The 13,275-nt window shown below is 44.9% G+C and overlaps 1 protein-coding gene across 1 annotated transcript in view; it reads left to right on the top strand.

Annotated features, from left to right (window-relative positions):
* The window catches only part of KMT5B (lysine methyltransferase 5B), a 56,530-nt gene that overhangs the window by 948 nt on the left and 42,307 nt on the right, over positions 1-13,275 (top strand). Inside the window, exon 2 of the mRNA XM_023738147.1 lies at positions 1,765-1,770. The gene's annotated coding sequence lies outside the window, so the exon portion shown is untranslated. The remainder of the gene's footprint in view (positions 1-1,764; positions 1,771-13,275) is intronic.

A 13,275-nucleotide genomic window follows, 5' to 3' on the forward strand; every position in this document is an offset into this window, starting at 1 on the left:
GGGAGGGCCGGCCTGCAGTGGTAGCCGCCGCCGGAAGGGAGCGGTAGCGGCCGACGGGCAGCGCGGGGCCGGGCCGGCGGCCACACGAGAGGAGCAGCCCGGCGGCTCGCGATTGGGGGACTCTGTTTTTCCTCTTCGCCAATGGGCGGCCGGGCGCGGGCTCGCCCAATCTGCTCCCACCGCCGCGCTCGGCTCGCTGTTGTTTTGTGTTTTGGCCGCAGCCTCATTTCGAATCTCCTCCCGAGGGCGTCCTCCCACCCGCGCTCCCGAGTTTGACAGCAGCTCCTGCTCCCGGCCGGGCTTGCCTTCCCTCCCACTTGCCAGTGTCTCCTGCTGCTTCTCCGGCCCCGTCCCCCGTGTGCTTTGTCCCATTCTCCCCGAGCCCGTCAGCGTTCTTTGGTCCCAGAATGACTTGGGTTGTCCCCTACGGATTCAGAGATGTGCATCGTTGTCACGCTCACCTGCGGGGTAGGGGGCGTTTTTAAAGTAACAGCTCGATCCAACATACTGGAAAGAGAGAAAAAGCAAATTAGACGCTGAGAGTGTCGTTCGTTATTTGGGTTCATTTGATCCCGTTTTGGAAGTTTTACTCGTAATCCATTGAATGGGGAAACTTTCGGAACGCCTAGGAGATGAAAATGTGTTCTTTGAAGTTAATTGTTTAAAATGTGCCAAACGAAATCCCCTCTGGGGGAAAAATCTTGTCAAGAATAGTGGGCATATTGATTAATTGATCTTGATTGTGATTGTTTTCATCTGGATCGTTTTAGATTTAAACTATTTTGGTTTAAAGTATAGTTAAGCACGGCCTCATGGGTCCGAAGACTGCTGTGTAAGATCAGCAGAGGAAGCAATTGCCCGCTGTAACTTTTTCTCTTTGATATTGAGGATACTATTATTTTTGCTAGTTAGTAGTAAAAACAAGTTGAAAAAGGAAGGGAAGGTCATGTTGCATGAAATAACCACTGGGTTTGTGAATGTTGAAATAGGTAAGAGTTACTCGCTATAGATACAAGTTTACTTTGTAAGTGAAGGTTTAGCAACATGAGCCACAGGTGTGACCCTGTCACTGTTAGAACTCCCTGTAGTCCAAGGGTAAAGTCCACAAACGCTTTATCCCCGCACCTGTGGGAACCCTAGCCCGTTTTTCAGTCTACCTTCTTTCCCTTTCCCGAGCTCTAACCCCACCAGCTTCCCAGGCCAGGTGCCTTTTCAGAATGTCCTGCTGGGCATACCTACACCTCCTGCCCCCAGCATATATTCATCCTTCAGAAAGGGTGAGTGAGCATGTCATCCCTTGGGTGAAGCCTTTCCTTACACACATGTAAAGCTGGTCCACCTTCGGTTACATGACAGCAGGCTTCCGCTGTGCTCCCCACGCAGTTAGCGCGTTTTGTTAGAGTTGGTGATTTCCTTGCCCGTGTCGTCCTTTATGTCCAGTGGCAGGTACGTAGTAGATGCTCAGTAGACACTCGATGAATGTTTGGCTAATTTATTAATCCTAAATTATCAAGCTTGTTAGTTGCTGTCGTGTTGGTTCTGACTGACAGCAACCTTGTGTAAACAGAATGAGACCTTATGTATAACAGAGTGGGACGTTGGCCCCTGTGCCATCTTCATATTAAGCTTATCAAGCTTAATTTTGTGTTTAGTTTTTCAAAATGTGCCCATTCTATTGTTATTTAAAAACAAAAAATAACCCACTTAGTTTGTGAGTGAAATTGTAACAAAGAAATATTGTGGAATACTTATTCTTCAAGGAGAAGGCGGAATAGGGCTGAATTTTTTACCCATAATCTTTGAAACCAGATTCTCTGTCAGAATCATTTCCAAGTGCCCTCTTAACTGTTTTCATCTGCCGTTTCTTGTTCCCTCTGAGCTGCATTTGCTGTTTACTCTCCCTCTTGTACCAAGTAGCAGTGGGCAGTACTGGGGGAGGTGGAAGTGCACTGGGGCCATAGCAAGATATGCCTGGAGGAGGGTGGAGTGCAAGGGTAGGAAGTGCTGTGTCTTTGAGCATAGAGGCGTTTTGTGGGTGGGGATGTTGGCTGTCAGTTTTCCCTTGGCTCATATAAATCTGTGATTGAATCTTTACGTGAATGTCTGTGGCTTTATGGGACATGTGTATGTGGCTGGGTTATGTTGCACAGATTTGTGTGTGTGGCATCTGTGAGCAGCTCCTTGTCCGCAGGAATGTTTTCCGGCTGCTTACGAGAGTGAGTCCTATGAGAAATCACTTTGATTCCCTTCTGTCTGCTTCTGCATACCCTTCTCTCCGTTCAGCAAATCCTTCTCATCCATGGGAAAGCGGTCCAGGACTGTGTCACCCGAGTTTGCCCCTACAATTATTATTTATATAAAGCCTTGTTTTGAAGACAGGGACCGTGTATCTTCTCTCTGCTTTGACACACTGCTGGCTGGCACATAGTATATGTTAACTCTGTGCCGTAGAGGTCCATTGTGTTTGCTCACAGGGGCAATGGTGTTTCAAGTACAGCTCTATCCAGTAGAAACTCGTTTTATGAATAAAACATAAGCTTAATTTTTTCAGCCTGAGTTTTTTTATTTTTTGAAAGAAAAAATTTGTTTTACTGACATGTTTTGATGCAGAAAGTGGTTTTAATTTGTGTAAGGAATCAACTACAAACCAAAGTTATTACACGATGAAACTGCTAATCAGTGAACTTTAAATTTGAAGCATTAGGGCATTCTAAACATTAGAATACAGTGATTTGGAAAGTGATTTCTTTCTTGAACATACTGCCAACTTTGAAATCTTAAAACACACTTTCTGTTACAAACTCGGAAGTTTGAAACGTGAATTTAAACTGTGGTTTTAAAGCCTGCGTTCCATTGAACGTGCTATCCAAAGGAGGCTGCTTTATACACAAGTGGGGAGTACTCTAGGGCTTTGTCTCTGAAGGACTTTTAATGGGGGAAAGTTTAACAAGTTTCTTTGAATTCTTTCTACTAACTCTACATCTCTCCCCATCACCCCCCCCCCCGGAAAAAAAAACCAAAAACCTACAAATCTGTTACTTTAGTTCTCACTGTAATCCCTTTTCTTCTAATTGGGTGTTTCCTAGAAAATTAGAAATGTTAGCTGGGAGGTAAAGGTTGTGCCTGACCAAAATCTAGCTCGGTATTTATCTCTCAGTATGATCTGAATTTTCTCCTTGTCATAGTCAAAGAAAACCTACAGACATAACTTGTTTTATTCAACAGACATGTTCCCATATTTTGGTCACGCAGATTTTATTTTAAATGCATTGGAGGGTTTTACTGTTTAAAGACATGCTATAGGGCAAATCCATCTGTTCAGTAAAGACTCACCACCGAACTTATTTTTATAAATATACTTTAACTTCTAGCATTTGCTTTTCCTTTAACTCTTTTTTTTTTTCCGTCTCTCTGTTCATGTTGCTCAGGGGCAGTAAATTAGGGTGGGTGTGTTAACCTTTATGTGGTTTATGATGGAACCAGAAACCACTGGCATCCTAGTATTGACCATCCTTATCTCTCAAGTATTTTCACAAAAGGAAAAACAAGACACTGACTTAGCATAGTCATCAGTGCCCTAGGTTATGTCTTGCTTCGGTTACCTTCCATGGTGCCAAAGGATCCCGAGGACCACGAAACCAGTCGCTCTCACTGCCTCTGGCCTCCACCTGTGAGGTGGCCAGCGTGGTCTGCTGCTGGCAGGTGTCTGTGAGCAAGCAGGTGGCTCAGTTCGGTGAGATCAACTTGAATCTCCATGACTGTTGTTGTTAGGTGTCATTGAGTCAGTTTTCAACTCACAGAGACCCCATGTGTCAGAGTAGAACTGCCCCATAGAGTTTTCTTGGCTCCAGTCTTTACGGAAGCAGATCTAGGTCTTTCTCCCTCAGAGCCTCAGGGTCGGTTCAAACTGCCAGCCTTTCCAGCTGCTCACCAGGGCTCTATGTAAATGTAATTCTGGGCATGGAAGGAGGACTATCATGGTGAGAATCACTACCTGCTTCCAGTCTCTGCTCTGTCACTATTTGTATGAGGCGGTGATTAGGTCAAGCCTCTCAGTTCCCGTAAAATGACCAATCTCAGATGTCACTCCCAATCCTAAATTACACTTAATCTTTAACACTTAAATGCACCCTGTTTTCTCGTTTCTAAGATTGCAGCCTAGGAAATGCTATGGGGCAGTTTTTCTCTGTCATACAGGGTCGCTATGAGTACACTTGATGGTCTACAACAACAACAAATTTTAATCATTTGACATTTCTTATTGGTTTAAATAGTTGATTTGTGTATTTAAGGTAGTCTTTTCTCTTTTTTGCAATGTAACTAAATTGTTGGTATAACTTGCAATCAGTTGGGTTTTAGAATTGAGAAACTAGGTAATATCACTGGTCCCAAAAGCTTGTTCTTAAGATATATATGGTTCCTGTATTCCAGTTCCCTCTTTGCAAGATGTCTTATTTTCTGTATTAAAATATACTAAAAAACAACAGCAAATAGATGTCAGGAGCGTTGGCTAGCGCTAAGCCTCTTCGTTTACAGGTGGTGTACACGTGGCTCAGGTAGTGGCGTAAACCCACACTGCATTGAGAACACTGGGGCCTTTAGACCCAGCCTTACAGTGTGACTTATGGAAAGCAACCTCATTTCTGATTTTCGGCCTTCTCATTTGTAGTGATAATACCTATCCCACCTACCTCATAGGTTGCGGTGCTGGTGAACGCCCAGTCATGTGTATTAGGATAAAAGAGACATACCTGCATTCTAACTTTTGCCACCTTTACAGGCATACCTGGTGAGCAGATAGCTCCTGGCACTAGAGTGCCTCTCAGACCTTAGGCAGAAGGCTCGTTCATTGAAGGTCATTCTGCTTCCTATTCTGCACCCTTCTGCCCGTTTTTCGCATGCTTCCCTTTGGTCCTTCAGGTCCCCCACTCACCTAGTACCTCTGCCCGTGCGTCCTGAAAGCAGGAACTTTCATGCGCCCTCTGGTGGTTTCTGTATGCACCCAGTATTCCAGCACCATGAACAGTGCCTGGTGGTACCCAGTAGGTTCTTGAGAAATATTTGTTGAAATGAATGGATTCTAGCTCGGTAGAATGATTCATTTTGTCTGTCTGATTTATATAGCAAGGTTGAAGTCCCTGATACATTTTAATTATGTCTAATAAGTATGTTTATTTTCAAAGAAATGTTTATATTGCATGATGTGGGAGGGATATATATTTTTGGCAAGAAAACCAACTTACTGTTAAAAGATGGAGCTGCCCCACCCATACTGAGGAGTAAGAGGGAGTCTGACCCTTCAGCCAGTGGTGTCTGGGGCTGGAGAAGCCCTAAGGAACCTCCTATCCTGCCGCTTTAAAAAAGACAGAAACAGACCCCACTCAAGGTCGTGGAGGATTCTGACAAAGCCGGTTGCCTCAGAAAGTATTTGTCAGATGTAAATAGATACCAGTAATGTTTGTGACAAATAAAAAATAAAAAAGAGGTGGTCGTATTTGTATTTATGTTTTTGACTTACTTTCCCTGAATCATCCGATTCAGAGTCTACCCCCACATTCTTCTCTCTGCTGACACCCTCCTTGTTTCTTTCAGAGCTCTTACCAGAATTCACACCTAGGTGGGTCCTCGATTGTCTCTCCCCCTTCACTGTACTGTGAGCTGCACGAAAGCGGGAATTGTGTGTGTTCTGGTCTGGGAGCTTACTTGTCAAACATCGGGCAAAATGTATTCAGAATTTTACTTACGTCAGGGTGTATTGCTTAGATTTTTATGGTGTTAAGAGTGTACAGTTTCTCAGTTGGGCCTTGGCTTAATTTTATTCTAAGGCTTCAGGCTTCATTTCCTGGTTTGTGAAATGGGGTGATAATAGTAGCGTTGTGTGTGTGCTGAAGGGCTGTGGTGTGGTTAAATGATAGGGTGCATGGAAGCAGAGAGCACAGTTCGCAGATCGCGGTAACAGCAGTGGTGTAGAACGGTGCCCAGGAGACTAGAGCTAAGGGTTGGTCTGTGTGGCACGCTGTTCCTCACTCACGTCGTGAGCAGATGTTAATGTGGCTCTGGGTGGACACTGTGCCGGGCACTTAACCCCCCAGAGCCCTAGAGGTGGTGGTAGTCTGCAGGCCCTGTGTGTTTCTTGCAGTGTCTGTGTGTGTCTCCTGCCCATCTTCTGTTTCTTTCTTCCTCCTCTCTCTCTCACCTGGGCGGCACAGTATTTTGTCAGAAGAAGGGACTACTTTAGGCAACTAACTTCATCTCCTGAGCCTGATTCTTGTAACCTAAGAACGTTTTGCTCTGAAATTCTGTGATCCTGAACTGAGATAGTGTGGAAATATTTGGTAAACTGTAAAGCCCTTCGATGGTTCAGCTCTTCACCGCCCCCGCCTCTCTCCTGAGCATCTTAGGGCAGCTTCACCTGGGTAGCGCCCCGCCTTCCCATCTCAGATTTAGCAAACCAAACTTTCTACCTTCTCTGTCCTTCAAACCTGTTCCCGTTGTATTCCCTAACTCAGTTGATGGCAATCTTGCAGTCTCCCAAACTAACGCTTTTGCCCCAACTAGAGGGTCTTGACTCATGTTGAAGGCACTCTCCCTCACCACTTGTACCTAATTGTTAGCACATCTTGCCAAGCATCTATGTTAAAAACCAAAGCGTTTTTCTTTCTTTACAGCCGCTGCTCCTGCTGCAGTTAGCTTCCTCACTGCTGTCTCTGCCTCTAATCACATTCTCTCCCGCCACAGGGATCCTTCCTAGAGCACAATTGAGAAAATTCTCCCCGTACCCTCCAGAGTCTACTGTCTACTTTACAGGGTTGTGAGAATTAAATGATAGAACGAATATAGGAAGCGCTGAATGAATGGCAGCAGTTACTGTTTATTGTTATAGAAATAGATTGAGTTATAGTAACAAAGAACAGTCCTTGCTTTGCCAGCTCCAGCGTGCTGTCTGTCCGCTGCAGTGAGCTCCCTGTCCGCTCTGTTGGGCGGGGAGGCACAGGTGCGCGTGGTTGTTAGTCCGCCGCGCTCCCGGACATCGTATCCCTTCTCTTCAAGAGTGGTACGAAAAACGCGCTCAGCTCCGTATCGTGAGTTAGCACCCCACTCCTTTTTATCCTCTTGAAAAGTTGTGAATCCTTTTTTAAATGGGTGAGGTGATAGGATTTTTTTTCCTCTTGGGGTTCAGGTAGGATGAGGAATGGGAGGAAATTTCTACCTGATTGTTAGCCAGTTTGTGAATAATGCATCAGCAGCATGTCTGGCCCTTTTTGTTCCTGCCTCAATTATTTGGAAAGAGGAGTCAGATGGAGACCTTTATTTTATTAGCAATTTCTTCGCTTCATTCGCTCTTCTTTCTCTTCTTGACCAAGTCACCCTATCCAAAAACCTACGAGTGTGCATTAGAACTTCCTCTCTTGTATCTCCCCTCTCTTGTATCTCCTAGTTACCACTTAAATTTGTCTTGTCTCTTACGTCCTTACACCACTGCCTCTGGCATCACTCTCCAGATGTAAGATGCAGCTTCCTGATTGCACGGCCTGCCAGCCGGCCGCCTGCCCCCCACTCCTCAGCCTGATGCTCGGCACTGCCAGAGGCACTTCTGGATGCACACGTGATCCTGGAAGTCCCCTGCTTTAAGCACTGCTGGCTTTCCGTTACTACACATCAGCGTCTCCCTCACCATGTGGCTCCTGCCTTTTTCTCCAGCCTCACCTCTTGCCATCCCTCAGAACACCCACAGCCTAGCCAGCCACACCAAACGATTGCCTTCTTCTCGAAAGCCCATACCTTTTATATATGCTATTTCCTCTACCTAGAGTGTATCCGTCATTCAGTCAACAAATATTTTTTGAGTGGTTATTCTGTGCCAGGCACTGTCCTAGGCGCTGGGGATAAAGCAGTTAATAAAAAAGAAACCGTCCGTGCTCCTGAGGAGCTTCCATTCTAGTGTGAGTGGACAGGCAGTAAACACTTTATATTCAGGGAGCAAGTGTCTGTGTGTAGAAGGATATTCTGAGGAGAAGGGTGATCACTGTTTTCGAATGGGTGGTCCTGGAAGGGCTCTCTGATAAGACGACATTTGAACGTAGGTCTGAATGAAGTGAAGGTCACTCGGGTAGATATCTGGGGGATATCTGTTCTAGAGGGAAGGAACAGCAACTGCGCCATGCCTGAGATATTTTAGGGTGCTGTATGTCTTCAGGAAACAGTAGGAAGCCCGTCTGGCTGGAGCGGAGCGGGTGAGGGGGAGCGTGGTGGGCAGTGAGTTAGGCGGGCAGCCCCTGTTATTGAGAGCTTCAATGGGGGGCAGGCCCTGTGGTGAGAACTTTAAAAAATGTAATCTTCATATCAACGCTGGGAGGTAAGTACTCCTGTTAGTCTGCTAATAGGGGCTTTAGCCCCTTTAATCTTTGTGCCACACCTGAGTGTTACTTTCATTTTACTAATGAGGGCCTAGAGGGTTGAACTGACTTGTCCATGGTCACCCCGTTAGTGAGTGATGAATGGAGCTGTGTTGGGAGCCAGGCGCTTTCACTCAGAGGCACGTCCTTCACCACTGGGTGTGCTGCCTCCAGCAGAGTCTGCCACCTGGCTGCCTCAGGCTTGGCCTTTAAGACCCAGCCCAAGAATCACTTTCTGGGAGTTTGTCCTGGCCCTCTCTTTCTTACCCAGGAAGAACTGATTAACCGACTGAGGGAATACAACAGGAACGGGTTTGTAGGAAAGAGGAGAAGGTAGAAAGTTTGATTTGTTAAGTTTGAGATGGGGGGGCACTACCCAGGTGAAGCTGCCCTAAGATGTGAGAGCTCCAGAGAGAAGTAGCTACCTCCTGCCTTGCAGCTTCTGAGGAACTGTGGGCTGTAGAGGCTGTACTTACAGTCTTTTGACACTAGGTGGCATCTGCTTGTAGAAGTGTGAAATGCTGAGCGGGTCTCAGAAAACCTGTAACAAGGGAGCATCGTGGGTTTTACTTATAGACACTTCTAGGTAAGCAGACGGGTCAGGTGCTGAGAGCCTGGGAGGCAGTTTGGGTTTTGTTTTTTGTTTTGTTTCTGTTTTCCGCTGAATTTCTCTCAGGAACCAGATCAGCTGAAACCTTTATTTTGGGGGTCTCTGCTGAGATAGTTGGAGATACGAGATCTCTTTCTTGTATAAAGCTTTTTATTGTAATACATATTGGTTGTTGATAAATGCACTTACCAAACCAAAAAAACCCATTGCCATCAAGTCAATTCCAACTCTTAGCAACCCTATAGGACAGAGTAGAACTGCCCCTTAGGGTTTCCAAGGCTGTGATCTGGTGGAAGCAGAGTGCCACATCTTCCTCCCTCAGAGTGGATTTGAACCGCCAGCCTTTCAGTTAGCAGCTGAGCGCTTAACCACTGTGCTACCAGGGCTCCATAAATTTACTTAGGGAGCTGTGAAGTAATGTTTTCTGTCATAGGCAATTAGAGAGAAGTTGATTACTTGCCCAGAGGCCATATAGGTAAGTATTGAAAATGTCTGATCATAGACTGACTGACTCGTAGAGGGTATTTTGCTTTTTAAATTTTTTTGTTAAATTGTATATTTTCAGTTTTCATTTTTATTGTAAGTTAGTTTTAAACATAAATAGAAAAATGTTCAATCATGTACTCCTAAGGGAGATCTTTGTTGGCTTAGCACTGTGCCTAGGTGATTGGATATGTAACGGAGAGGCCAGCTTTATCTTCCAAATCCATGTAGCTCTTTCTGTAGCCTTGTTTCATACTTGCAGTTGAAGGAAAAAAAGATGGCTTTTAAACAATGTATTTAAAACAACTTTTTAAAATCTTTTTTCCTGGCTGTTATCTGTGACCCATTGGAAGTTTATGTGTGTGTGGAGGCTGCTGAAGCGTTTCTACTTTGCTTTGCTTTTTCATGGTCTTTCTGTTAATTCCTTGTGGCTGCCATAAGAAATTACCACAGACTTCATCGCACAAAACAACAAAGTTTTACTCTCTTGCAGTTCTGGAGCCCAGAAGTTCAACATCAGGTTCACTGGGCTGAAACCAGGGTGTTGCAGGGCTGCGCTCCCTTCGGATGGAGGCTCTAGGGGAGAATCAGTTCCTTGCCTCCTCCAGCTTCTGGTGGCTGCCGGCAATCCTTTGCTTGTGGCCATTTCACTTCAGCCCTGCCTTGTTTTCACGTCACCTCTTTTCTGCCTCTCTCTTAGAAAGTCACTTGTGATGGTATTTAGGGCCCACTCATATAATCCATAATAATCTCATTTTAAGATCTTTAACTTCATCACATCTTCAAAGACCTTTTTTCCTTATAAAGTCATATGGACGGATTTCAGGGATTTGGACCTGGTATTTTGGGGGGGCCATTTTTCAGCCTGTTGCAGTCTCTTTTAGAGCAACTAGGAGCCCTGGTGGCGCAGTGGTTAATTGCTCGGCTGCTAACCGAAAGGTCAGTTGTTTGAACCCTCCAGCCGCTCTGTGCGAGAAAGATGTGACAGTCTCCTTCTGTAAGGATTACAGCGTTGGAAACCGAATGGGGCAGTTCTCTGTCCTATAGGTTCGCTGTGAGTTGGAATCAACTCGATGGCAACAGGTTATGGGTTAGAGCAATTAGCTCACCCAATCTGGTGTGATCAATGTTCTTCAGAATTCAGTGCTCGTGTCTCTAGCTGTCATTCAGTCCTGAAAGGGAGGTGGATGAGCATTCTTTTGCATTGGTGGGAGACTCCTGGGCTTCTCTGGGAAGTCTTGGGGCGTTACCACTTGAAGCTTCCCGGGAGGTGTTGAGCAAGCAGAAGCAAAGTGTGTGTAAACTGGACTCCCCGAAAGCTGGAGAAGGAAAGCAGGAATGACACCTTTAATAATAACAGACATCTGTAAATTAACGTTAGAAGTGTAAAAATGTCCGTTCTTTGCTGTGGGGTTGATGGTACTAGATACCCGATAAACATTTGGATTAGTGTGGAAGCTCCAGTTTTACAGTGACAGCTCTGCCCTAGGTAAAGGAGAATTCTGAAGTCAGAAACAAAAATCCCCAAGGCTTTTCTGCTTGACAGCATAACCAGCTAGCTTCAAGTGAGATTTATTTCTGACAACAATATTTATAGGAGAAAGTGTTAAGGTTACAGGTATGATCATGAATTCGCAGAAGTTTTCTAGGAAATTGGCAACTAAGCAGTTGCTCCATCAGACTGTGGTCTTCTGATCATAAATGTTTCTGATAGCTTTGCAGGACTTCGTATATTAGCATGATCTCAAGACTTGTTACTGTAGGATTCCATGCAGCCTTGGATAGAGATTGATTGCAGGTGAATTTGGAATAACCCATTGCCATTGAGTCGATTCTGACTCATAGCGCCCCCATAGGGTTTCACACAAGGCTGTTAAATCTTTACGGAAGCAGACTGCCATATCTTTCTCCATTGGAGTGCCTGGTCAGTTCGAACCGTTGACCTTTTGATTAGCAGCCGAGCACTTTAACCACTGCACCACCAGGGCTCCTTGAATTTGGAATAGCCATTGATAAAGACTGATTTGAGTTTCTTGGATACATTGTAGACTCCTTTTGAAATCTTAGATTTGGGGGAAAGAATAATAACTAATTGGGTCACATGTAGCAGTTAGGGGGTGTATATGAATAGACCTGCGTTATGTTGGGCCTTGTGCTAGGTTCTGATGATACAGAAGTGTACCTTAGCTAGTTTACACTGCGGAGGGAGGCTGTGTTATCAAATAATTGCACAGAATAGTGGGCACAGTTGTTATAAGCCCCATGAAGAAGGAATGTATGGAGTTTAAGTGTGTACCGAGAGATCTGTGGGGCTGGCAGACAGAGGCCAGGTGAGCGGCATCACAGGTGCAAAGCCCTGTGGCGGGAAGAATCCCCGGCACACTGGAAGACTGAGCCAGACCGTTTCTGCAGCGTTAGACAGCAGCGAGGGGAGAGACGGGCAGGTTGGGCCCATGCCGGACCTTGTAGGCTTTGGTGAGGTGAATCCTGCAAGCTGCGGTTCCTAACAGTCTCACCAGACTTCTGTTTTTGCTTTTGCTAATGGTTTTCACATGGGAGATAGGCAGACCATGTGAGGGCTTGAAGAGGAAACTGATTTTTCCCTTAACTAGCGAACCTTGCTAGAACTGACAGCCAGCACTGAGTCTTCTCTTCCCTGGCCCTGTGTGGGGTTGGTTTGGTTTGGTTTTTTCCTGTTTGGACCGTGATTGCTCTCATTTCTGTGCTTCCATACTTTTGTTTACCTTCCTTGTGTTTATTTTAAATGTAAAGCTCCCGGGAGTCTGGGGCTGTGACACGTTGGCATCACAAAGTACACAAGTGAAGATTAAGTGTTTCAGTGACTTGTTAGACTTGCCTTTAACCCTGGAAGTCTGGGTTTTTAATTGCTGAATATTTTAAGGTTTTTGAAGTTGGTGACCTTAACCTATATATGTTTGAATGATGCAGAAAGGTTTTTGTAAAGTCTGTTTTCAATTACTTGTTTTCCTTTTTATGTGTCTAATTTTTAATTAAAAAAAAAAATGCATGCTCATTTTGAAAAGTTGACCCATTCACAGATAAATCATGTGGAGGTAAAAGTTGCTTCTGATCTCCCTCCCTAGAAATAACACTGTTAATAACTTTGATGTATTGAATTGTTTTCTTACCAATTTGTAGCTTAAGCCGTTGAAAAATGTTTGCTTTGCTTTTCTGAATAAAGATTTCTGAAAGGCCTCTGGCAGAATAGTGTCTGTTTTTTTAAAATGTGTGTTAATGTTTCCTTTTCGCCCCCTTGGGAATAGTTTCTTTGCCACTGGATAATCTCTGTTAAGATATCTGCAGACAAGTTCCACATGTGAACTGGCTAGACAGTTCTTGGTAATGTCATGGGAGGTATGTTAAAATTCTTGATAGTCATTCAGAATCAGTGTTTTTATTTTTCTGACAGATTCTGACTGGTTTGTGTTTAGGACATTAAAAAAAGAATAAAACTGTCTAAAAACTTTAAGTTGAAAAGGATTGGAACCAGAGTTCTTGAATTGGATGGGAACCAGAGTTCTCAGAAGGCACTAAAATCGTCTGTAAATCCTGTGTGCGCGCCTGTAACGGGCCTGCGGCGGGTGGGAAGGTGCTGGTGTGTGGGTAACGGGGCTACGGCGATGGGAAGGCGCTGGCGGTGACTGAGGGGCAACCCTGCCGCGTGTCACCCGGGGCGCTCTGCACCTTTTGTGAACTGGCTTTGTGCTTTCTCTGGAAACTTTAAAAGTAACAGAGTTTTGTTTCTTCTGATTATAAATAAACAGA

This window comes from Trichechus manatus, unplaced genomic scaffold, assembly GCF_000243295.1.
Source record: "Trichechus manatus latirostris isolate Lorelei unplaced genomic scaffold, TriManLat1.0 scaffold00113, whole genome shotgun sequence".
Taxonomy (NCBI): domain Eukaryota; kingdom Metazoa; phylum Chordata; class Mammalia; order Sirenia; family Trichechidae; genus Trichechus; species Trichechus manatus.